The following is a 26,891-nucleotide window of genomic DNA, read 5'->3' on the forward strand; positions in this document are numbered from 1 at the left end:
GATTATGGAAGTGCATTAATGCCAGAATTCTTAAAAATAAAAATAAAATTAAGATTGTGCTTCAGCACTCTACTGCTTTTCTTGCAATGCCAGGATACGCAAGGTTGAATAATTCGACACGGAGAGAAACCGGAACCGAATTGTGGCGGTAATTTGTAAATTCTATTCCTTGTGGAATTCTTTCTTTTCTCTTTGTTTGTTAATTTTTATGTTCTCAGATATTTTCTTTAGTTTGTTTGTTTATGTGTGTGCATGGTGTAATTTAGGCTTTGACCGCAGGGATATTTGTTGAGGGGCGGGGTGGAGTTGGGGTGTTGATTCTGTGCGTTTATATATATTCTGTTTATTCCATATTTCACATGAATCAATAAAAATATTAATATTCGACGTGTTTGTTTTTCAATTTGTGCAATTTAGTGTGCTTTTTTTTTTAAAAACATACGTCATGAAAGGGGTAGTTCACCCAAAAATGTAAATTCTCATAATATCCCAGGTGTGTATGACTCTCTTCAGCAGAACACATTTGAAGAAACACACAAAAATATCCCAGCTCAGAGGGTCCTTAAAATGCGAGTGGATGGTGATCAGACACTTGAAGCTCTAAAAATCACAGACAGTCACCATAAACATCACCAATACGACTCCAGTGGTTAGATTAATGTCTTATAAACTCATACGATAGCATTTGGTGTCAATGACGCTTATGCTGACTGTCTATCTGCTGGGATATTTTTGTGTTTATCTTCAAATGTGTTCTGCTGAAGAAAGGGAGTCATACACACCAACATGCAAGTGGATGGTGATCAGACATTAGAAGTTACAAAAATCACAGATAGACAGTCAGCATAAGCATCATCGACACCAAATGCTATCGTATGAGTTTATAAGACATTAATCGAACCACTGGAGCCGTATCGGTGATGTTTATGGTGACTGTCTGTGATTTTTAGAGCTTCAAGTGTCTGATCACCATCCACTCGCATGTTAAGGACCATCTAAGCTATTTTTCTGTTTTTCTTCAAATGTGTTCTGCTGAAGAAAGAGAGTCATACACAGCTGGGATATCACGAGAATTGTCATTATTGGGGAACTACCCCTTTAAAGTACTTCCTTATGTGCATGTTTGATTTTAAAGAATAAAGTCATTCAACAATAACAGTTTGGCGAAACAACAAATGATGAAACTCCAGTCTTAATTTATTCATTTATTGCAATCTTTTCACTTTAAAACACTGAAAATACACAATAAATACACATTCATTGGCTAACACGCATAACTGGACAGTATGAGGGGTTTGTTAATCAGAGACTTGAACTGTTGAGACATTTAGAGTGAAATATTTGTAGACGTCACGCCCCTTGGAGCTCATACGAAGACATGGACTATATATACGGTTTTGGAGCGGAGTCGGCAGCTAGTTCGTGCCCACAGCTGCGGTGTTGGAGTGACATTACTGGACACTTCCGAAGAGCAACACAAAGACCGTTCCAACTGTAGTGATAAAACAGACCTCAACAAACATCGGCCAAGTCAGTAAATGTACAGCAATATTTAAGGAGCTCGTTTTGCACTTTAGCACTCGTTTGAACAAGGTGTTCAAACAGTATTACTGGCATCATTTCAAGTGCTTCCCGTCCCTAAAATATCACAAAACTGTAAAACAATCATCATGTAGGAATCTGATACATTTCACATTCAATATATAAAATAGGTCCATTTCAAATTGGAAAATAAAAACAAAAATAAAATGCTTTGGTCAACAAATTGGATTTGCGGTTTCCCTTTATAGTTCACGAGTACGTCATTTACATAGTTTACTCGTGGTCACTTCAAACACACGTGAACACGCCAACTACACATCGAATCGATCGACTGGTCCCGATGCAATGGGTTCGGCCACCAAATGGCATAATTATTCATTTCATTTTCTTTTTTTAATGGTATCATTTACATCATTCCTTCATCAAACGAGCACGATAACTACGGCAACTAAACGTGCGACTGACATTCAAGTACGTGACTGACCACCAAAACTGTCGCTTTGTCATTGTGACGAGGAGGAGGGCGTGGCCGGAGCACGGCGGGAGAGTGAGATAAGGGGCAGCTGGAGACGCATTAAAAGTTCATGTTGATTGTTCAGCCGGTTCCCGCCGCCTCCCTGCCCGACATTTAACAGTTACAATGGTGCCGAATCCGGGAAGGAGGAGGGGTGCGCTGTTGCGGAGTCCTCGCCGCTGCCATCCGCCAGGGGAGCATCCGCAGCCTGGGGACGGAGGGGTCGCTGCCGTCCACCAGAGGGCGGAGGAGTGCTTGAGGACCGGGGCGACAGCGCGTCTGGGAGCAGGCAAGCAAGTTCTTCTCTCTCTCCACGTCTCTATCGGTCTCTGGCTCCGCTTGCCCTTTCCATCTCCCCACGCCTCCCCACCAGGTTCATAGGAGGCGGGTAAGGGTGGGGGATAGTCAGACTGGTGGCGCCCCTTTTCGAATCAGGCAGGCGAGGAGTGTGATGAGGAGGGGGGCGTGGCCGGGCCTTGGTGGAGCACGGCTGGCGCTGAATCGGCTGATCAGCGGAAGATAGAGATAAGTGGCAGCAGGAGACGCCAATTCGAGTGACGCACGTGGGCACGTCACATGTGTGTCCTTATGTTTTATGTTGTTTTAAGTTCATTTGTATCATTAAAAGTTTATGTTGATTGTTCAGCCGGTTCCCGCCGCCTCCTTCCCCGAACTTAGTCACCTTATAAGACACGAGCCAGGAGTTGTCGTATCATTTACGCCATTTCTTGCATTCTCGTTCAAGACGCCTACAACACAATCACCACAAGCCACCACATTGTCCCTGATGTAATTAATTTGGCCAATGTCAATAAATTTGGTCCAAGAAGATTCTCAAGTTCTCCATTCTAATCAAGCCACTGGTGCTGACGCGATGGATTTGGCCACCGAATGGCGTAAAACGGTTGCTTAAATGACAACTTGTGGCTCGTATCTTCTATGAACATCTCGTAAGATTTCGTCGGTGTCATTTGGACCATTTCTTGTGGACAATACGGCAATTAAGCAGGTCAAATCCACAACAAATACTTCTATTCGAACAACTGGCGCTGATGCGATGGATTTGGCCACCAAAATGGCAGAAATTGGGGTGTTTTGTTGTCTTAGAAGGCACAAAACACAAGTCGATAATTGGCATTTTGACTACAAGCCACGAGTTGTCCAACTATGAACATTTCCACATAATTCGTGACTTCTTGCGCTCCCTACAAACTAAAAGAAAACGTCAACAAAACACAAAATTTCCATGATGTAAATGAAATAAAAAAGCCCTTTCGATTAAAGCGACCATCCGTGACGTAATGGATTTGGCCACTGAATGGTGAAAAAGTTGCTTGGTTGACAACTTGTGGCTTGTATCTTCTACGAACATCTCGTGAGGTTTCATTGGTGTCATTTGCATCATTCCTTGCGCTCTTTTCAAACAAACGTGAAAATACGCCAACTAAACGGGTCAAATCCCCACAATGTAAACAAAACAATACTTCTATTGCAACAACTGGTGCTGATTCGATGGATTTGGCCACCAAATGGCAGAAATTGGGGTTGTCGTCGTCTTAGAAGAGACCTACTAAATCTAACGAAATATTCATACGTGGACATTAACGTCATTCCTTGCGCCCTTTTCAAACAAACATGAAAACACGCAACAAAACACGTTGCTGTAAACAAAAAAATACTTCTGAGCGACTGGACGCAATAAAAATGGCGAAAATTGACATTTTGTTGTCATAGACGATACAAATAACGAGTTTTCCAGCTGTGAACATTTCGATATAATTTACGTTGTTCTTGGCGCTCTTAAAAGTAAATATTAAAAGTCACCAACTAAATACGTCAAATCTCCAAGTTCGTCGATTTGGCCACCAAATGGTGCAAATTCGTTTTTTGTTGTGTTCGAAGATAAAATGCCACAAGTTCTTCAGCTTTGAACACTTCCCAGATATCATAAACAGTCCCAAATTTTCATTTGCATTTACCTATTTATATATTGATTATTTCAGCAGGAGAACATCTGTAAAGAGAATTGCATGCTGGGATAGCGGTTTCAATTGAAGGTTAAGGCAGCACACAAACTTCCCTCTTGACATTCTTAAAGTCTAGAGAACTCCGGTCAGGGCTTTGCCAAGTATGACATCATCAAGCACATCCCCATTTTAAGCCACATCGAAAACCACACTGGGTTACACACGCTAACGGGCGTCGGGTAGAGCGAACGGGTTTGTCGTGCCATGCTGGGTGTGGCGTGTTTCACAGTGAATGCAGGTATATAATTGTGTCTATGCATGCGCTCATTGGAACGCCCACACCTCCAGATTCTGGACGATGAAGTCCTGTTTGGAGGACAGCGGCAGATTGTTGAAGGTGGAGCATTTGGATGTGGTACCGTGGTAAAGGTCGGCGTCCAGCCACAGACCTAGATAACCTCTGAGAAGAGAACAATTGAGCGTTAAACACACAACCATGACGGACACAAACACACATACATGATGTTTGCGTGTTGCTGCACTCACCCGCCTCCTCCGATCTGAAGGGAGTCTATGTTTCCTTTCACAAAGTAAGAGTTCTCACCAGTCCAGCGGTACACCTGAACACAAAATGAGCGATTGTAAGCCTTTAACGTAAACGCAAGAATCACTATTACTTATTGCCTTTAGTTAGGAACAGAGATTTCAACAAACACATGACACTATTAAACGTTTGCATGTCATTTGTGCTATCATAGAGACCTGGGTTTGGACTGTATTGACTTGGGTCAGCATGCAACCACCCAGAACACCATAGCAACCACCTAGCAATGCCCTGGCAACCACCCTCAACAACCTAGCATTATGGCGGCAAATTTTGCACAGGTAAACGACACTCCCTTTCACCACTCAACTGACCCAAACTCAAAAAAACTATTTTATTATTTAAATGTCAAAATCAACCTAATTTCATAAACGTCCCAACATAAATTCTTGATTTTGTTCAAACATTTTTTTTTTTTTTTACGAAACATACATGATGAAGAAAGCCGAACTATTAAATACAAATGGACAAATATTTACGGAGCATTCCATTATTATGTAGGGCGGAGGTCAAAATGGCAATTAAATGTCAAACTACAGGTCAAATAAACCAACTTAGGAAGGCGTCAACATCATGATTTTATTTGTACACAGAGATTGTGAGGTCTATTTCTAAAATCAGGTGACTTCAGCACCTCTTGTTGAATTATACGCCAATGGTGTGAGTCCAAAAATGGGGGGGAAGCACTTTTTTGTGTTGATTTTCCAAAGTTTGAGCGCCTATAACTCCAGAAGTATTAAAGATATCTGAATATCCTTTTAGATGCTGGTTCAGAACAAACTTTTATTTTTGTATCTTAATTTTTAAGACCATGTATGGTTAAATCCCAGAGATATTGGGCTCTAAATGTGGCTCCATGAGCAAATTGTTAAAATGTAACAACTTGAAATGTACGTTTATTCAAATAAAGTGTCAAAATCTAAATTTTCGAATTGATTCCAGAAAGTTATTAAGAATAAACAACACATGTGGTTCTTCAGTTAGGACAATACCTACAGTATATCCAGTAGAGGTAGAGCGGTTTTACAGATTAATCAATACTGATTGTTGCTTTTTGGAACTATCGGTTATCGGGGAAAAAATACCGATTTAAAAGATGCAGATATTTTATTTTCATACTTTCCCTCAATTTTCTTTATTCCTTATCAATAAACCTCATCTGGTGAAATATATATATATGCAATGCCCCTGGACCATAATAAGGAAGATTGCTGAGAAATTAAAGCTTGTAGTACCACCCGTTTACTCCAGGGGGCAGTAAGTGAAACTTCAGTTGTGTAAGCAACACAAACATGTGTTACATTCTTGCGTTCAAAACACCTGGAGCGCAAATGTGAACTAAGAGATCTCAAGATGTGTTTAAAGATTGAGTATTAAACTATATTTAACTTGACACAGTGACCTAAAATTTATGTTTATGACGCAATGCACCCGAGACGCTACACAAGCATGTCTGACGCAGGTGTACATTGGTCCTTAAACAATATATGTGTGTGTGTGTGTGTGTAAAACTCATCTGTTGAATCTATTAGGCTATAAAAAGCTTAATTTGGTAAATACTTACACATAGAGCATTGTAACGGAGCCAAATCTATGTGATTTCAAAATAAGAGTCCCCAGTGTATTGGGATTTAGGTTGCACAATAAACCACTTTTGGGATTTTATTAATTTTGCAGCCTCAATGAGTATGAGTATTTATTTTTTAGTATTGTTTAGATCGGTTTTAAAAACTATCGGCCGATGAATCTATTAGTTATCGGTATCAAAATCCACTCTCGGTCGACCTCTAATATCTAGTGTATACATTCTGGAATGCATTATTAGGGATCCCCACACTAAAGACGCCAAAACCATCTCTCATATTTTTATTTATGTATTTATTTTCTGCCTTAGAGATCCCGAACTTGGCGGGATGGTCCCAGATTTTCAGCAATTTCGTCACTATAAGTGCATCCCGCGCAGAGAAACACACAAACCTTGATCTCAGGACAGAAAGTGTAGAGGAAAGTCTCTCCTGTCCCGTAACAGTGTTCACTCACTCTAAACGGATGAGTGGAAAACGCTCCGAAAACCTGCAGGAGAAAATCGTAATATTCAAATGAGACAGAAATGCGAAATAATTGAATCTCAATAACACCATAAATGTCAGATTCATGAACGTTATTTTGAACGTCCGGAGCAGATCTTGCGTCAACAACTAACTGATCCAATCGGAGCAATTCTAAAGACAAGACATTGTCACCCACGGCAGGTAAAGGCACAAAAGCCAATCAAATGGCCATATTCAAGCAGTCGAATATTTAAATGAGTACTCGATTAGTCGAGTACATCCCTAATGAGTACCTGGTTCTCCATGTCTTTAATGACCAGCAGCACCGGGGAGTCCAGCTCCAACAGGTTTCTGTACAGGGTTTTCAAACTGGTTCCATGTACCACTGTACTGTACGCCAGTCGCCATGGATACCCCTGAACACGCGCCGGCATACGAGACGCCAACTGCCGAAGACATCAAATCAAAATTGAACACTTTCGTTCTTGATACAGGTTCAATGAGTGCATGTTACTCTACCCTCTTCATAATCTTTCATTAAAATATACCAAATATCTCCAACTCTGAAACGACTTTTCTGCTGATGTCACCAGGATCGGTGTGTGTGTGTGTGTGTGTGCGCGTGTGTGTGCGGCGTGCGTGCACGAGACCTTCTCAACATGCATGTCCTCCAGGAGTGTGCTGGGGTCCATCAACACAGGCAGAAGATCGAGAAGTTCTTCATCCTCAAAGCTGAAGCTCTGACGTCTCTTTGCTTCATTAATCGTGATGATCTACAGAACAAACACACGTTGTGTGATTATCAGATCGTGATCGTGTCAGTGAGCAGCGTGCATTGTTAACTCGCCTCCCAGCTGCGAGGAACCGGATCGCTGAAGAAGTTATCGATCATGGTGAGCTCGTCTTTCTCCACCACCACGAAGCCTTGCTCATGAGCGTCTTTACCGTACGCATCTGGAGACCACTGGATGAAGAACGAGTACAGGTGATCCACCCTGAAGACAGAAGAGGGCATGCATGTGAATATATACAGTATACAGGGACAAGAAAAAGTATGTGAACCCTTTGGAATGACCTCATTTTGAGCTCATCTTTATCAAAGTCACAAGCACTTAAGTGAACTTTATGTCTTTATTGAACGCATCCCATTAAACGTTCACAGTGCTGTAGAAAAAGTAAGCGAACCCTTAGATTTAATAACTGGTCGCTCGCTCAAAGCGTTTCGGATTAGACCTGCACAACGTTCAGTAGGAAATTTGGCCCATTCTTCCTTACATAACGGCTTCAGTTCAGCCATATTCTTGTGGTTCGTTCACATACAACGCGAAGAAAATGTTCGCCTAGCGCAAGTTTGACCGCTGGATTATAAATGCATGTTTAAACTCGCGTTCGTGTGAGTAACGCGAACCCGCGAGTAATCCTGCTTCGCTTCCGGAAAAGGACAGGAGGAGGGGCTTCTACGACTTGGTTCATAGTAAAGTACAACCAATAGCTGGAATCAAGTAGACGTGCATATTTTCAAGCGCAACTTCCTCGCTCAGTTTTTACCTATAGTACTAAATCATCTCCATTTATAGACAGTTTGTCTCACTGTGAACAGATGAATATCTAACGGCCACTTCTAGTGAGAGTACCTACAGTACTAAATCATCTCCATTTATAGACAGTTTGTCTCACTGTGAACAGATGAATATCTAATGGCCACTTCTAGTGAGAGTACCTACAGTACTAAATCATCTCCATTTATAGACAGTTTGTCTCACTGTGAACAGATGAATATCTAACGGCCACTTCTAGTGAGAGTACCTACAGTACTAAATCATCTCCATTTATAGACAGTTTGTCTCACTGTGAACAGATGAATATCTAATGGCCACTTCTAGTGAGAGTACCTACAGTACTAAATCATCTCCATTTATAGACAGTTTGTCTCACTGTGAACAGATGAATATCTAATGGCCACTTCTAGTGAGAGTACCTACAGTACTAAATCATCTCCATTTATAGACAGTTTGTCTCACTGTGAACAGATGAATATCTAATGGCCACTTCTAGTGAGAGTACCTACAGTACTAAATCATCTCCATTTATAGACAGTTTGTCTCACTGTGAACAGATGAATATCTAACGGCCACTTCTAGTGAGAGTACCTACAGTACTAAATCATCTCCATTTATAGACAGTTTGTCTCACTGTGAACAGATGAATATCTAACGGCCACTTCTAGTGAGAGTACCTACAGTACTAAATCATCTCCATTTATAGACAGTTTGTCTCACTGTGAACAGATGAATATCTAATGGCCACTTCTAGTGAGAGTACCTACAGTACTAAATCATCTCCATTTATAGACAGTTTGTCTAACTGTGGACAGATGAATATCTAACGGCCACTTCTAGAGAGAGTACCTATAGTACTAAATCATCTCCATTTATAGACAGTTTGTCTAACTGTGAACAGATGAATATCTAACGGCCACTTCTAGAGAGAGTACCTATAGTACTAAATCATCTCCATTTATAGACAGTTTGTCTAACTGTGGACAGATGAATATCTAACGGCCACTTCTAGAGAGAGTACCTATAGTACTAAATCATCTCCATTTATAGACAGTTTGTCTCACTGTGAACAGATGAATATCTAACGGCCACTTCTAGAGAGAGTACCTATAGTACTAAATCATCTCCATTTATAGACAGTTTGTCTAACTGTGAACAGATGAATATCTAACGGCCACTTCTAGAGAGAGTACCTATAGTACTAAATCATCTCCATTTATAGACAGTTTGTCTAACTGTGCACAGATGAATATCTAACGGCCACTTCTAGTGAGAGTACCTATAGTACTAAATCATCTCCATTTATAGACAGTTTGTCTCACTGTGAACAGATGAATATCTAACGGCCACTTCTAGAGAGAGTACCTATAGTACTAAATCATCTCCATTTATAGACAGTTTGTCTCACTGTGAACAGATGAATATCTAACGGCCACTTCTAGTGAGAGTACCTATAGTACTAAATCATCTCCATTTATAGACAGTTTGTGTCACTGTGAACAGATGAATATCTAACGGCCACTTCTAGAGAGAGTACCGTAATTTCCGGACTATAAGCCGCAACTTTTTTCCCACGCATTGAACCTCGCGGCTTATACAGCTAATATATGGATTTTTCCCGCTTTCAAATTTTATAAAAAAAAATAAAATAAATAAATATTCTGTGACGTGCTCAGTTTTTCGGCAGCGTGAAGCTTTCATTACACCAATGAAATTGCCGAACGGGTTAAGGTCAAAACAACTTTTTTGTTTACTGTTTAGATTAAATCGGCAGCTCAAACTTCCCATCATTCTGATTACGGTAGTAATTTTGTCACCCTCACCATGGCAAAGACATGGAGATACGCATATGATGCTGCTTTCAAGTTGAAGGCGATTGATCTGGCTGTTGGAAAAGCAAATAGAGCTGCTGCACGGGAGCTTAGTCTTAATGAGTCGATGATAAGACGCTGGAAACAGCAGCGTGAGGAATTGACTCAGTGCAAAAATACAAAAGCTGAGGCTATTCAACTCCGACACCGAAGGAGATGACTTCAGTGCACAGGACGAGGAAGATAGTAACCAATTACTTTCTTGGTAGGCTACTATTTACTGCAAATGTTTTATTACAAGCCGTGTGTGGCAGCGGGGGCGTGGTCAAGCGCCCGTCCGGTAGAGAAAAGCTGCAAGGAGCTTACACCTGCGCTAAATTATGTCTAACACCGGTGTCTAATTTCAAGTGCCCTGCTTCACGTGTCCTTGGGAAAACTGTCACACGGGCACCAGTGTGACAGTTTTCAGCAGGGCACTTGGCGTTCCAGGTAAAGCTTTTAATGGCCACAGCAATGTTTACAATCAATTTTATAAAGTTTCTCAATTCCTCTATCGCCAACACTAGACTGGCGTGTGTCACTCTCTCAGCTCTGTGGCTGCTGCCTTTTTATGCCGCTCTCCCCATGCTTACTGAAATTAGACACAGGTGTTAGACATAATTTAGCGCAGGTGTAAGCGCCCTTACCGCTTTCTCTCCGGACGGAGCTTGACCACGCCCGCTGCCACACCGTGTTTCGTTAAAGCCTATTTATTTTTGTTACAAGCCGTGTTTCGTTAAAGCCGGAGTAAAGTTCATTTGTTTCAATGTACCGGTAGGCACCTGCGGCTTATAGACAGGTGCGGCTTATTTATGTTTAAAATTATATTTTATTTAAAAATCAGTGGGTACGGCTTATATTCAGGTGCGCTCAACAGTCCGGAAATTACGGTACCTATAGTACTAAATCATCTCCATTTATAGACAGTTTGTCTAACTGTGGACAGATGAATATCTAACGGCCACTTCTAGTGAGAGTACCTATAGTACTAAATCACCTCCATTTATAGACAGTTTGTCTCACTGTGAACAGATGAATATCTAATGGCCACTTCTAGAGAGAGTACCTATAGTACTAAATCATCTCCATTTATAGACAGTTTGTCTCACTGTGAACAGATGAATATCTAACGGCCACTTCTAGTGAGAGTCCCTATAGTACTAAATCATCTCCATTTATAGACGGTTTGTCTAACTGTGGACAGATGAATATCTAACGGCCACTTCTAGTGAGAGTACCTATAGTACTAAATCATCTCCATTTATAGACATTTTGTCTAACTGTGGACAGATGAACATCTAACGGCCACTTCTAGTGAGAGTACCTATATGTGGAGCGGAGGGGGGCGGGGCCGGTCGGAATATCGCGCGCCCGGTCCCCAATCAGCCTGATGAGGCGCGCGAGGGATAAAGGCGGCCGGTGACGATGGTTCGAGAGAGAGAGAAATACGGGCATGTCCGTCATGTGTGTTTATGTTTGTGCTTTGAGTTTTATTAAATATGATTTATGTTGACTAGCCGGTTCTCGCCTCCTCCTTGCCCATCCTTCAACTGTGTTACACTATAGTACTAAATCATCTCCATTTATAGACAGTTTGTCTAACTGTGGACAGATGAATATCTAACGGCCACTTCTAGTGAGAGTACCTATAGTACTAAATCATCTTCATTTATAGACAGTTTGTCTAACTGTGGACAGATGAATATCTAACGGCCACTTCTAGAGAGAGTACCTATAGTACTAAATCATCTCCATTTATAGACAGTTTGTCTAACTGTGGACAGATGAACATCTAACGGCCACTTCTAGTGAGAGTACCTATAGTACTAAATCATCTCCATTTATAGACAGTTTGTCTAACTGTGGACAGATGAATATCTAACGGCCACTTCTAGTGAGAGTACCTATAGTACTAAATCATCTCCATTTATAGACAGTTTGTCTCACTGTGGACAGATGAATATCTAACGGCCACTTCTAGAGAGAGTACCTATAGTACTAAATCATCTCCATTTATAGACAGTTTGTCTAACTGTGGACAGATGAATATCTAACGGACACTTCTAGAGAGAGTACCTATAGTACTAAATCATCTCCATTTATAGACAGTTTGTCTAACTGTGGACAGATGAATATCTAACGGACACTTCTAGAGAGAGTACCTATAGTACTAAATCATCTCCATTTATAGACAGTTTGTCTCACTGTGAACAGATGAATATCTAACGGCCACTTCTAGTGAGAGTACCTATAGTACTAAATCATCTCCATTTATAGACAGTTTGTCTAACTGTGAACAGATGTAAACTCTTTGCCTGTTTCGGACAGACTAGATCTCTCCCTTGGTCTCTGGCATGGTCGCTCTTTATCGCTCTCTCTCCATTGCTTACTGAAATTAGAAACAGGGGTTGGTAGTTATCGGGCTCCGGTGTATGCACCCTTACCACTTCCTCTCTCTCCGGACGAACGCTTGACAAAAAACAAGGGCTGTGTCACAATAGGAAACTCAAAATGTTTGAGTACTTTTATAAGTCAAAGTAGCTCAAACCTACACCTCCAATCTAGTTTCTGAAAAGAAGTATATTTAGAGACAAATTACAGCACTTACAAAATCTGTGGTTAATTACGATTACAATGAAGAATTACACACACACACACACACACACACACACACACATTGTGACAGCATCATCTGGGTGATACAGCTAAATCTATATTTCAGCCTCTTCAATACATATTGTTGCTCTGAATGTTGTAAAAGTGTAGCCAATTCAATTTCAATGTTTAAAGCAGAAAGTAAAAATGTATCCAGTAAAAATTATAAAATAATGACAAAAAATAAAAATAATCAAGGCATGTTTTCACCCTGCTTTTCAGTAAATAAACACAAGGAAGAATATTTTATCACGTTCATGAATAACAGTGTACAGTTGTCATATTTCAGATAGAATGAACAGACAGACAGGCGTAACAAAGAGTGATTGACAGACAGATATACAGACGGACAGACAGACAGATAGACAGACAGACAGCCATTCAGAAAGATATACAGACAGACAGACAGACAGACAGATATTTTAGATAGAATGAACAGACAGGCAGGCGTAACAAAAAGAGTGATTGACAGACAGACAGATATACAGACAGCTAGAGAAAGACAGACAGATATACAGACAGACGGACCAATATTTTAGATAGAATGAACAGACAGACATAACAAAGAGTGACAGACAGACAGATATACAGACAGACATTCAGACAGATATTCAGACAGACGGACCGATATTTTAGATAGAATGAACAGACAGATATAACAAAGAGTGACAGACAGACAGATATACAGACAGACATTCAGACAGACATTCAGACAGACAGCCATTCAGAAAGATATACAGACAGATATACAGACAGACAGACAGCCATTCAGAAAGATATACAGACAGACAGACAGACATACAGACAGACAGATATACACAGACAGACAGACAGACAGATATACAGACAGACAGATATTTTAGATAGAATGAACAGACAGGCAGGCGGAACAAAAAGAGTGATTGACAGACAGACAGATATACAGACAGCTAGAGACAGACAGACAGATATACAGACAGACGGACCGATATTTTAGATAGAATGAACAGACAGACATAACAAAGAGTGACAGACAGACAGATATACAGACAGACATTCAGACAGACCGAAAGATATACAGACAGACAGACAGACAGACAGATATACAGACAGACATTCAGACAGATATACAGACAGACAGATATTTTAGATAGAATGAACAGACAGGCAGGCGGAACAAAAAGAGTGATTGACAGACAGACAGATATACAGACAGCTAGAGACAGACAGACAGATATACAGACAGACGGACCGATATTTTAGATAGAATGAACAGACAGACATAACAAAGAGTGACAGACAGACAGATATACAGACAGACATTCAGACAGATATTCAGACAGACCGAAAGATATACAGACAGACAGATATACAGAAAGACGAACTGAAACTATTTTAGATAGACAGAGAAATATTATATTATTTATAACATATTTGTACAAAAACCTCAATATTAAAAAATAAAAATATGCCACACAGACAGCAGAAATGACTGTGACGACACAAAGTGATGAGTTCTGAATGATTATTAACTTTTCTTTTTAAAAGTCTTTTTTTTGTTTAGTTTTTTCACAAAGGCACATTAGGCCGGATTGTGAATCGATGTTTAGAAAACGTCATAGGGTCTTTCCATACCTTTCTTGTGGCACAGCAAACCAGTACTCCGGCTGCCGCACCCGTCTGACGTGTGAGTGGGCGGGGCTAGAAGTCTGACCAATGGCGAAGGACTTCCTCATTGGCTTGCCCACTTTGAAGCAGAGGAACATGGGCGGAGCTTTGCTCTTCTCTTCAGCGGACAGCAGCAGGTCTGTAAATCAGTGAGAGATCCGCTCTTAAACGCCGCATATCAGACACCAGACGAGTTTTAATAAAATGTGAAAGGAGGTGCTCAATATAATATTATATACTAGTTTAAAATGTACTCCATATAGCTCAATATACTAGTTTAAAACTACTCACCTTTGATTGGTACCTGCATCCGTTTCAGCAGCCATGACTTCATCTCGTCTTCACTGGCCCGTCTGCGTTTCTGCACTTCGGAAAGCTCGACAGCGGAATCCGGTCCCTTGATTTCCTTTCGTCCCTCTGTGTCAACATTTGCTCCAGGAGAACTACATTTCCCAGAGTCCTTTGCAACTCCACGGCAGCTCAACTTCCTTTTTGGTCCTTTGCGGTCGCCTCTTTCGGCGAGACACCGTTTACTAACGTTTCAGCCCTTGTTTTGGTCACATCTTCTGCTTCTGAAGCAACGAACCGATCGGGAACGGATTGTAGCAGCTCCGCGTCATCTTCCGTGGAACGAAGTCCTTCGTCTTCGACTTCCTCCTCTCTCTCAGTGTTAGAAGACATCACAGTTTCGTCAATTAGGTCCGAGGACGTGCCCGTGCGCGTTTGTCTCAGTTCAGAGTCGTCGTACAGTGACGCCCCCTCCTGGCTGTGCCATATAGTGTTCGAGTCGCTCTGTAGGGGTTCCAGTTCAGTAAAACCTTCGTCTGACGGCGTTTTGTCTGCGATGTGACACTCCGAGATCTCAGAGATGGCGGTTTCGATATCGTCTAAAATGATGGGTTGGTTTGGGTGTCCGAGCGCCTCGTAAGGGCTAAAAGGGTTCAGGTCGCGTTCGGAGGGAAGCTCCTCCCACTCGCCTGGCCTATATAACGGACAGAGATCCCGGGGTTCATCACTGCCATGGTTAACAGGGGTCATTTTCATCATCATCATCATCATCATCATCATCATCATCATCATCATCATGAAGGGAAGATGGTGAAATTAAAGAGAAAAAACAAAAAAATGACAATGAAAACAAAACTTAAAATGACAAAACGTTAAACTATATTTGGTGTAAAAAGAACTTAAATGATGAAACAATAGAAAGAATGAAAATGTAGATGGAGAGACGAGCAGAAGACGGTTCCAGGTTCAATATAAGCACTGTTACTCTAAAAAGTAATTAATTACTAACTACTAATTACATCATCTACAGTGTAATTAAATTGCGGTCTTCTTACTAACAAACTCGACCTGATGAAAAACACAAGGATAGATATGAAACAGTTCTGTTAATACTTTCAAATAAAATCATATAAAAATCACATTAATTATTCATGAACTGGCCAAAGAATTTAAAGGGCCGGCGTTAAATTAGTAATGTTTTGATTTATAACATTAAAATTGCTCTATAGTCTCTAAACAGTATTTAACGTAATTACATCAGAGGTAACTGTACTTACTGAAAAATTAAGAGTAATCCCTTACTTTACTTTTTTCAACGAAAAAGTTAATTACAGTAATTAATTACTTAATGTATTACACACAACACTGCATATAAGTTTAAAAGCTTTATATATTTTAGCTTTTTTTGTGTGACAAAGAGAGAAACAGGACTAACATACAAAAGACACAAAACTATTAAAATGTAAAAAATAATTAAATAAAATTATAATCATTTTGATGGATGTTTGATCATAATTACAGCGTAATTGCATATCCATTCCTGATATAAACCATTGAATTAACTAATTAAAATATCAGTAATTACATTCGCACTAGTAAAAATGTTAATTCTTTATCAGAAATGACCGTATTACCCACGGAAAACCCATAGTTGACGTCAAACGTAATTTTAACTATTATTTAATCTGTAACCGCGATATAGATATTTCAATAACATTTAGACTAGTTAAAATGATTTCACAAATCTGCTCTTTACGCCTTATAAAAAGTAATATTTTTTACATCATTACAATGAAAACATGATTTATTTTTTATATCAATACATAATTACATTTTTGCCAATACAAATATCCATTCCTGATATAAACAACTGAATTACAGCTAGTAAAAACTGAGTTTTGTTCAAATCGGTCATTTGTGTTTTACTAGTTGCAATGTTAATTTCAGATATCAGTAATGTGACTTTAAATAAAAAGAGCCTTTTTTAGATATCTTTAAACGGTTGATACGCAATCGCCCACACGCGGTAGTGACATCACTTTTATTTAATATAAAATGTATCGTCTATAAATGTAATTAATGTTAAATGATACATCTTTTCAAAGGTCTAAAGGGTTCAACGTTGATATCCGAAAACGAGCCCGTCTCCAAAGTCTATTTTAAAAAATGCGGCGTAGTTTTATTCATAATAGTCGAGCAGTGCCGTCAGATTTAGTGTAGTTGAGAGGCGGAGCTTAATTTTACTCCGTACACCGGCAGCGATTGACAGAGATGAAAGCTCACAGTTATTGTTGTCACCGTAACAAACTTTCAGTAGTCGGTACCGATACCAGTTACATTTCGCGGTTCTCGATACCACAGCAAAAATATGCTAATATTATAATGTGCTATTAAACGCACCAGTTTATTCATTTTAATAATTATAGTTTAATAATTATTATTATTTTTACGTTTAATTTAATCATCAAAACGGTGTCTAAATACATTCTTAAAACTTTTAACAAGTGAACATGAAACATTTTTATTATTACAGAGAATATTAAATTTGACTATAAAGTTATAAAACATATTTTTATTCAATTTATTATATTTTGTGCGTCTATATTTTTAGTTTGAATCGTGCTTTTATTATGACGTGTTTTTTGCCGGATGCTTCACTTTTCTGGATAAACCATTTGCGACACTTTGACGTGATCATTGAAGACTTTAAAGTCACGTCGAAATCTCTTTAAACCGCCGTTTAAGTCTGACGAATTAAATGCAGGACGCCTTTTGTGTGTTTGTATTTTAGATTATTGGTGTTTGTGTATGTGGTCATTTTGAAATGCTGTTGTGTTTTAAATTGTATTTAATTACAATTAATTACAATTAATATTGCATTTTTTGTTCGATCATCTTCAAATTTGAAACGTAACTTCTTTAGACTCGTGGCTTTGAGAACATTGTATTTCTGGGTTGTTTTGGCACTTTTATTATTGTTTTTATCATCTAAAAAAACATGTTCAGCACAAAATATTTCCATTATTATAAACTTCAGCGTCTCTAACTTTACAAAATAACAACATATATTAATGATGAAACTTTGAAATAAAGCCCAAAGTGTCTTCTTTTAAACGACACCACAACTGTGTCCAAACTACAAAGGGTCCCGTAAATACAAGCATTTAAGGGCGCACATCAACAGGTTACTTGCTTATTAATTTACTGATATCTGAAGTAACAAATCTAACATGTTGAAATGCATTTACACAAATCAACCAATCAAAAATGAGCATTTTTACTAGCTGTGATTCAATTAAGCTAGTTGATTTGTGTAAATGCATTTCAACCAAGTGTGCCGCACAAGCCCTCAAAAGTGAAGCCAAAACGTCTCGATCGCCCCCCAGTGGCTGGTCCTAGTATAGGTCATAAGCCCCGCCTCCCCATGTTATTCAACGGGACGTGAGACCAATTAAATTACACTTCACATATCTTTTTTCCAAAGATAGTTTCTGTCATTTACTGTCGTTTCTATCACGTTGATGTCATTTCAAGTGTTTCAAAATAAGTTTGTTTTTAGTTATTTGATGCTATAAAAACGCTGCTGTGACACCATGATTGACAGCTGTGATTGACAGGTTCTCACTGAAGTAGTCACTGAAGCACCAACTGACTTTTTTTCGGGATCTTCAGAGGACTGAGGAGATTGGAGCTTTAAATTTAATATCTACATTTCTATAATTAATTATTTCACACCGTCATAAGTCAAAAGTCAAAAGTGCAGGGGCGTGTGCTTGCGGTTGATTCAGCGAGAGTGAGGGCGGGGCCTTGATTTCACAGCTTTACTTCCTGCTCACTACTGCGCAGGTCTGGTCCCGAAATCGCAACTGCGCAGACTCAAGTCCCAAGATGTCAGCGCCATATCGGGACACTGGCAGCTTCAGTTCTCACCAATGGAAAACAGTGAAGGGGCGTCGGCCATCTTTTATTACAGTCTATGATTTCAACATGTTAGATATGTTACTTCAGATATCAGTAAATTAATAAGAAATTAAAGATATCTGAAATTAACATAGCAATTATTAAAACACAAATTTATGATTTTAAAATGAAACAAATGTTGGAAAACAATCAGGTGGTTCCTTACGATGGCAGCGCGTCTTTAAGCTTCATACGGGACACGTCGTCATACAGCGCCACAGACAGCACCTCCTCCATCGGACAGATGAGGCCGTACTCCTCACAACCGTTCTCGATCACCAGAGGATCAGACTTGTGCGGGTCAAACATGATGTTATTGGGCGTTACAATCATCACCCCTCCAACGACGCCCTGCAGCACACACAACCAATGCAACATATCGAGCTTTTAATGCTAGTCAAGCTGCATGCACCAAAATCAGCCACAATTTAGTTTTTCATGACCGTTTTCCCCCTCCATTGGTGTAAGAGCGTACATTAGTTCACTGTTATTCCTCAGGGCGGGTCAAATTACACTTGTACTTGTTGTACATTCCCAATTCCCATTCCCTTTTGAACTACAATAACGATTGCTCGTTCAGTGCCGCGGCCGCTGACGTTAGCATCACTATATTGCCGTCATCTGTGCTCTCCGAGGCCGGTCTGACTATAGGTTTTAGATGTACAAAGCGAACGAACGCCAACCGCAATCTCTCAAAATTCGCGCAGACGCCATAATGCACTTTGGTTTACTTCATCTGTCAAAACACATATGGCGGAATAAGTCCCGCCTTCTAAATCAAAGAGCCAATCGTCAATTGGTAAAGTCATCGTGTCACTGCGGATGTTAAACTGACCTGGGACCCGACGTACAAGAATGGGACCCGGTCCACGCTGAACGTTGAACGTTTAAATGCGGGAAGGAGGAGGGATGCGCCGTAGTAGAGTCCTCGCTACTACCATCAACCCAAACGGAGAAGCCGCGGCCATCCGCCGGAGGCGCCGGCCGCCTGAGCGCGGACGAACGGCCACCGACCGCGAAGGGAGAATGGGCTCCAAACAGACTGGAGCGGGAGAACCACTGCCATGTGCGGGGGAGACCCCTACCAGCCGGGTATGAAACCGCCGACAGCGAGCGGCGAGGGGCTCCTGGCCAACCGCCTGGAGCGGGAGAACCGCTCCCAGGGGCGGGGGAGACCCCTTCTGTTTCCAGAGAACGCGCCAGGGCATTCTGTCCTCCAGGGGCTGGAGGGCTGCCTCCGATCCGTCCAGTGAGGCACGGCTATCATCCATTGGAGGGTGGAGGAGTGGCTGAGGACCAAGCTACGGCGTCCTCTCTCTCTTCCACTTAGGCGTTAGGCACGCCCCTCCCCAGGGAAGGCGGTGTACGTTATGCCGGGTAAGCAAAATATGACTATATTTAGAGAGATTCACACGTCGCCTGAACGTTGGCAGTGCGTTGAGGAGTTACATCATCTTAAAAGCAACACAAAACAATAAACAATAACACGAGCGCTAGCTGTTAGCGTCTAGCTCATTGTGCTGCATAAAGCAGTTGTTCCATGGTGTGTTACAGTTAAATTGGTTGTTTTAGAAGCTTTCCAGTAGCTGCTCAACTAAATAAAGTGACGATTTCAAGCAGAGTATAGAGTTAACGTAACAAAACGTCCCATCCTCCATCGTGGACTCCAACAGCGCCGTGGCCGAGTCCAGGACACTCTCTCTCCCATTGATCGCCGGTTTAGATAGCGTCCATTTGGTCGAACCACTTCCACTTTTCCTTGATGGTTCTGTCGTCACTTTTAAGGGTTTTTAAACTTTTCCCTACACTGTTGGTCGGTCAGGTGGTAGCCGTGTGCGGCCAACAGCTGAGACACTTCCTGAGAGACTTTATCGTTTATCGTCGCTAACGAGGAACGTCCGCACCTCGTTTATTGACCACGGTTGCGCACAACCATTTCTCTTTACAATTGGAAAGTCGCGTAAACAAATTATGTCCCGTGTCGCAAATCCAGTGACGCTTCTCTCTGACCAATCAGTGATCTGCAGGATTTTGACGTCACATTTAGTATCGGCTCGGCTCGCTTGGTACCTCGACCGAGGTTGTACTAAAAAAGCACGAGGATCCACAGCGGAAAACCCCCAAAAAGCGAGCAGAGTCGAGCTGTACCGTGCAGTGTTCGACCCCGAGAATCTGCTAGTCAATTGTTGGATGACTAGCCGATTAGTCGACCACCGTGGCACACATACAGTTGAATCTGAGCTTTGAAATCAATTGTTTGATGCTAGCAATGCTAGCAATGCTCACCATGCCGTCAGTGAAGTATTTGCAGCTCATCTTGATGAATTTAACCATTGCTGGACTCTTGTCTTCAGACAGCGGGGATAGTTCCCGGCGCAGGGGACGTCCAGACCTGCAGCTCGATTCACCGTCCTGCCAGAGACATTGCAGAGAGATCACAGAGTGTGCGTTTGATCAACGTAGGCAGAAATATAAAAACCCTTTGATTCGTGATGCTTGAAGAAACATTTACACGATTAGTCAATGCAGAGAGAATATCACAAAGACATTAACGACCGTTCATCCACGTTACGGGAACTTTAAGCACCCGTTTTACCTTCGACGATGACTCTAATGACTCTGTCGTGATCTGTTTAGAGGAGCCATTGACCTGAGGACTGCATTCTGATTGGTCCACATCAGGGACAAACAGGTTCTGTGGGGATTGAGGACAGTGAAGATTTTAACGTTTAACATTTTCAACCTCATGTTTTCAAGTAGGCTTGATTTTCCAATGCGCTCCAAGTCCTCGTGGTGTCGTAGTGACTCGCCTCAATCCGGGTGGCGGAGGACGAATCTCAGTTGCCTCCGCGTCTGAGACCGTCAATCCGAGCATCTTATCATGTGACTTGTTGAGCGCGTTACCGTGGAGACGTAGCGTGTGTGGAGGCTTCACGCTATTCTCTTAGGCATCCACGTACAACTCACCACACGCCCCACCGAGAGCGAGAACCACATTATAGCGACCACGAGGAGGTTACCCCATGTGACTCTACCCTCCCTAGCAACCGGGCCAATTTGGTTGCTATGGAGACCTGGCTGGAGTCACTCAGCACGCCCTGGATTCAAACTCACAACTCCAGGTGTGATAGTCAGCGTCAATACTCGCTGAGATACCCAGACCCTTGTTTAATTTAATTAATTACGATGTGTCGATTAATCGGATTTAAAAAAAAAAAAAAACGCAATTTTTGGCATATCAATGTTACTAAAAAAGGCCCCCAAATAAATACAATTTTTCAATAATAAATGCTATGATTCAGATAATTAAAAATACATATATCATATACATTATATAGTGGCAGCAGGCAAGTTGAGCATTGCTACAATATAAAAAGTGGCTTAAAAGTAGAGCAGCAACTAGCAATTATTTTGATAATCGATTAATCGACCGATTAATCGAACGCGTATTTGCCGATTATTGCAACGATTAATCATGAGCTCTTAAATATTATTCCGCTTGTGCCCGACTTAAAAGGTTGTATTAAATATAGATACATTAAATATGTACTAACAATAAAGAGGAAAAATAATCTTTTAAAAATACCTCTAAATGACATTCACGTATTTAAAGGGAAAAACACCTTTTATTACGTTTAATTCAGCAAAGAAATTCACTGTAAAAATCCTGTTTTTATAAAGTGTTTTTGTCTTGTTTTCCTTTTAAAAAAGATATTTTATAATTATAAATATAATTTGTAAATATGTAAAATTATTTTAAATATAGTATAATATATAATAAATGCTATGATTCAGATAAGTTAGTTAAGCATTGCTACAATACAAAAAGTCTTAAGTCAGAATATTGTTTGTTTTTTCCATATCATTAAACATGATCATATTATCGGCCTATTTGTAATTGTTTCACTAGCTATCAGCGTCTCTAGACATAAGCTGCGCTGACTGCCCCCTACTGCGACATCAAGGTAGTACATCAAGCTTGAATTGCTCCAATGGCAGAAACATTCCTTACTACTAAATGTAAACATGGATCGAGGGCATGATCAATTGGCGTACTTTTTTTTTTATAAAAAAAATAACAGTTTTTTTATATAAACACACCAAATCAATACATTAAAATTTATATATATATATATATATAGACAGAGCTGCCAATTTAAAGGAAATTAAGACTTTTTACTCACAATCTCTTGCATTTTGATTACTTTCATGACCATTTCAAAGCACATTTTATTCCCAAATTCACATAGCAAAATTATATATACATTTGCTGTGAAATGTTACCTGGACATGTTTGAAAAGGCCTTCATATATCAATGAGAAGCATGAGAAACTCACCTGTCCAGGTACAACACTTTGTGAGTAGAGGCGATTCAGATGCACCAGTTTATTGGGAGTAATGTTGAATTTCAGAGCAATACTGTTCAAAGTATCTTTTGGTCCAACCTGCAGAAAACATTCAGTTGTATTCTGTTAATGGCATAAAAAAAACACAAGAAGAAGAATTTATTTACAAGAGTCTCCAAAATACCTAGATGTGTGTGTGAGAGAGAGTGTGTGGGAGTGTGTGTGTGTGTGTGTAAGAGGGTGTATGTATGAGAGAGTGTGTGTGTGTGTGTGAAAGTGAGTGTGTTTGTGTGAAAGAGTGTGTGCGAGTGTGTGTGTGAGAGTGTATGTATGAGAGAGTGTGTGTGTGTGTGTGTGTGAGAGAGAGAGTGTGTGAGAGCGTGTGTGTGAGAGAGAGAGAGTGTGTGTGTGTGTGTGTGTGAGAGAGAGAGAGAGAGAGAGTGTGTGTGTGTGTGAGAGTGTGTGCGTGAGAGCGCGTGTGTGTTAGAGAGAGAGAGAGAGAGAGAGAGTGTGTGTAGTGAGAGTGTATGAGAGAGAGAGAGAGAGTGTGTGTTAGTGAGAATGTATGAGAGAGAGAGAGAGTGTGAGTGTGTGAAAGTGAGTGTGTGTGTGTGTGTGTGTGTTAGTGAGAGTGTATGAGAGAGAGAGAGAGAGTGTGTGTGAGAGAGAGTGTGTGTGGGAGTGTGCGCGCGTGTTTGGGAGTGTGCGCGCGTGTGTGTTTGGGAGTGTGCGCGCGTGTGTGTTTGGGAGTGTGCGCGTGAGAGCGTGTGTGTGAGAGAGAGTGTGTGTGTGAAAGAGTGTGTGTGGGAGTGTGCGCGCGTGTGTGTGTGTGTGTGAGAGAGAGGGTGTATGTATGAGAGAGAGTGTGTGTGTGTGTGAGTGTGTGAGTGAGTGAGTGTGTGTGAAAGAGTGTGTTTGGGAGTGTGTGCGTGTGCGTGAGAGAGAGTGTGTGTGTGTGTGAGTGTGCGCGTGTGTGTGTGGGAGCTTGTGTGTGTAAGAGGGTGTATGTATGAGAGAGAGAGTGTGTGTGGGAGTGTGCGCGCGTGTGTGAGTGTGCGCGCGTGTGTGTGAGTGTGCGCGCGTGTGTGTTTGGGAGTGTGCGCGCGTGTGTGTTTGGGAGTGTGCGCGCGTGTGTGTTTGGGAGTGTGCGCGCGTGTGTGTTTGGGAGTGTGCGCGCGTGTGTGTTTGGGAGTGTGCGCGCGTGTGTGTTTGGGAGTGTGCGCGCGAGAGCGTGTGTGTGAGAGAGAGGGTGTATGTATGAGAGAGAGAGTGTGTGTGTGTGTGTGTGTGTGTGTGTGTGTGTGTGTGTGTGAGTGAGTGAGAGTGTGTGAGTGAGTGAGAGTGTGTGAGTGAGTGAGAGTGTGTGAGTGAGTGAGAGTGTGTGTGTGAAAGAGTGTGTTTGGGAGTGTGTGCGTGTGCGTGAGAGAGAGTGTGTGTGTGTGAGTGTGCGTGTGTGTGTGTGAGAGCTTGTGTGTGTAAGAGGGTGTATGTATGAGAGAGAGAGTGTGTGTGAAAGAGTGTGTTTGGGAGTGCGTGCGTGAGAGAGTGTGTGTGTGAGTGTGTGCGAGCTTGTGTGTGTAAGAGGGTGTATGTATGAGAGTGAGAGTGTGTGAGTGAGTGAGAGTGTGTGAGTGAGTGAGAGTGTGTGTGTGAAAGAGTGTGTTTGGGAGTGTGTGCGTGTGCGTGAGAGAGAGTGTGTGTGTGAGTGTGCGTGTGTGTGTGTGAGAGCTTGTGTGTGTAAGAGGGTGTATGTATGAGAGAGAGAGTGTGTGTGAAAGAGTGTGTTTGGGAGTGCGTGCGTGAGAGAGTGTGTGTGTGAGTGTGTGCGAGCTTGTGTGTGTAAGAGGGTGTATGTATGAGAGTGAGAGTGTGTGAGTGAGTGAGAGTGTGTGAAAGAGTGTGTTTGGGAGTGTGTGGGTGAGAGAGAGTGTGTGTGTGTGAGTGCGTGCGTGTGTGTGAGAGAGAGAGAGTGTGTGTGTGTGAGTGAGAGTGTGTGAGTGAGAGTGTGTGTGTGAGAGAGAGTGTGTGTGTGAAAGAGTGTGTTTGGGAGTGTGTGCGTGTGCGTGAGGAGAGTGTGTGTGTGAGTGCGTGCGTGTGTGTGTTTGGGAGTGTGTGCGTGTGTGTGTGAGAGCTTGTGTGTGTAAGAGGGTGTATGTATGAGAGAGAGTGTGTGTGAGAGAGAGTGTGTATGAGAGAGAGTGTGTGTGTGTGAGAGAGAGAGAGAGTGTGTGTGTGTGTGAGAGTGCGTGTGAGAGAGAGGGTGTATGTATGAGAGAGAGAGAGTGTGTGTGTGTGTGTGTGTGTGTGTGTGTGTGTGAGTGTGTGCGTGAGAGAGAGTGTGTGTGTGAGTGCGTGCGTGCATGTGTGTGTGAGTGTGAAAGTGTGTTTGTGTGCGAGTGTGCGTGAGTGTGAGAGTGTGTGTGTGTGTGTGTGTTTGGGAAGGAGTGTGAGAGTGTGTGTGTTTGTGTGTGTTTGGGAAGGAGTGTGAGAGTGTGTGTATGTGTGTGTGTGTTTGGGAAGGAGTGTGAGAGTGTGTGTGTTTATGTGTGTTTGGGAAGGAGTGTGAGAGTTTGTGTGTTTATGTGTGTATGTGTTTATGTGGGTATATGTTTTTATATGTGTGTGTGTGTGAGTGTTTGAGAAGGAGTGTGAGTGTGTATGTGTGTGTGTGTGTGTGTGTGTGTGTGTGCGAGTGTGCGTGAGAGTGAAAGTGAGTGTGTTTGTGTGAATGTGTGCGTATTTGGGAAGCAGTGTGAGAGTGTGTGTGTTTATGTGTGTGTGTGTATGTGTTTATGTGGGCGTGTGTGTGTGTGTGTGTGTGTTTATGTGGGCGTGTGTGTGTGTGTGTGTGTGTGTGTGTTTATGTGTGTGTGTTTATGTGGGTGTGATGCATGCAGTAAATGTGTCCATTAGTTTAAATAAGTAAGTGCCTCTAGATAACTCACAGTATACACTACGGTTCCTGGAGGTTTACATCTCTCTTTCTTGGTCCGACTGTGTGTTTTAATGTGGTCATCTGAAAAAATAAAATACATTATTTATAAGTCAATTATTACTGTTCAAGTCCACCTGAGATAACTTGAGGTGAAGGCCTCAAACACAGCTTTGAATCAGGAAACACGGGACTTTTCCCGGTGGGCCGCTAGCAGCCCGATGCACAATATAACTAAAAATAAAATAAACACAAAAAATATGTAAAAAAATAAAATGAATACCTCGTTTAGAACATCAAATTGTACAATTTAATAAAGATGTATACAAAATATCTAGTTTTAAAAGGTGTTTAGAGGCGTGGCCCAAAATAATTTAGAATCTTTTATAATGTCCGATACATGTTTAAATTAAGAAAGAAACATTCTAAATGAATGTTTGAATTAAAGTTTGGTCTGTTACAGTTTGACACACGTTTGTGTCATTTTGCACATTATCGTCAAAGATATTTTCGATGACTAAAATAATTTGCCATTTTAGTCAGAGTAAAACGGACTAAAATGAAGAAATTCGGACACATTATTTTTTTTTTTTTTTTTTTTTTTACATCAGTGTAAAAAAGGACTTATTTTATCTGCTTCCCACCCTAAACAATAACAGCATAGCCGAATCCTGCCTGCCAAAACACGTCACGTTTGGGAAGATAATTGTGCCATAATTGATTACCTGATCGGCCATTGTGGCCTCCCTTGGTTTTTCCAGGCTCTTCCCCTTCTGGATTCTTCTCCTGAAGTTGTCCAATAGGAGCGGGCTCACGGATGACTGGGGTATCTGTCTCTGGATCGGATTGGTTCTGCTTAGCCGCAGCTTTCTCCGTATGGCTCGGTTTCGGCTGCCGTCTCTTTTTGAGCCTGTGAACCAGAAAGACAAAAATGAAAACATTCCCAGCTCTGAATAATCCTTCAAACTCTGGGAG

General features: G+C 41.3%; 1 long non-coding RNA gene and 1 pseudogene across 1 annotated transcript; both read right to left on the minus strand.

The window, feature by feature from the left end:
- Window positions 1-1,212: 1,212 nt before the first annotated feature.
- Window positions 1,213-26,891, minus strand: part of LOC127623648 (nuclear receptor coactivator 7-like) — a 35,021-nt pseudogene continuing 9,342 nt past the window's right edge.
- Window positions 8,664-12,238, minus strand: LOC127623650 (uncharacterized). Its single transcript, XR_007968081.1, has 3 exons — window positions 11,992-12,238; window positions 9,001-9,430; window positions 8,664-8,914 (listed from the first exon to the last, which is right to left on the minus strand). It is a non-coding gene; the product is annotated as an uncharacterized LOC127623650 (long non-coding RNA).

Source organism: Xyrauchen texanus, chromosome 30 (genome assembly GCF_025860055.1).
Source record: "Xyrauchen texanus isolate HMW12.3.18 chromosome 30, RBS_HiC_50CHRs, whole genome shotgun sequence".
NCBI lineage: Eukaryota > Metazoa > Chordata > Actinopteri > Cypriniformes > Catostomidae > Xyrauchen > Xyrauchen texanus.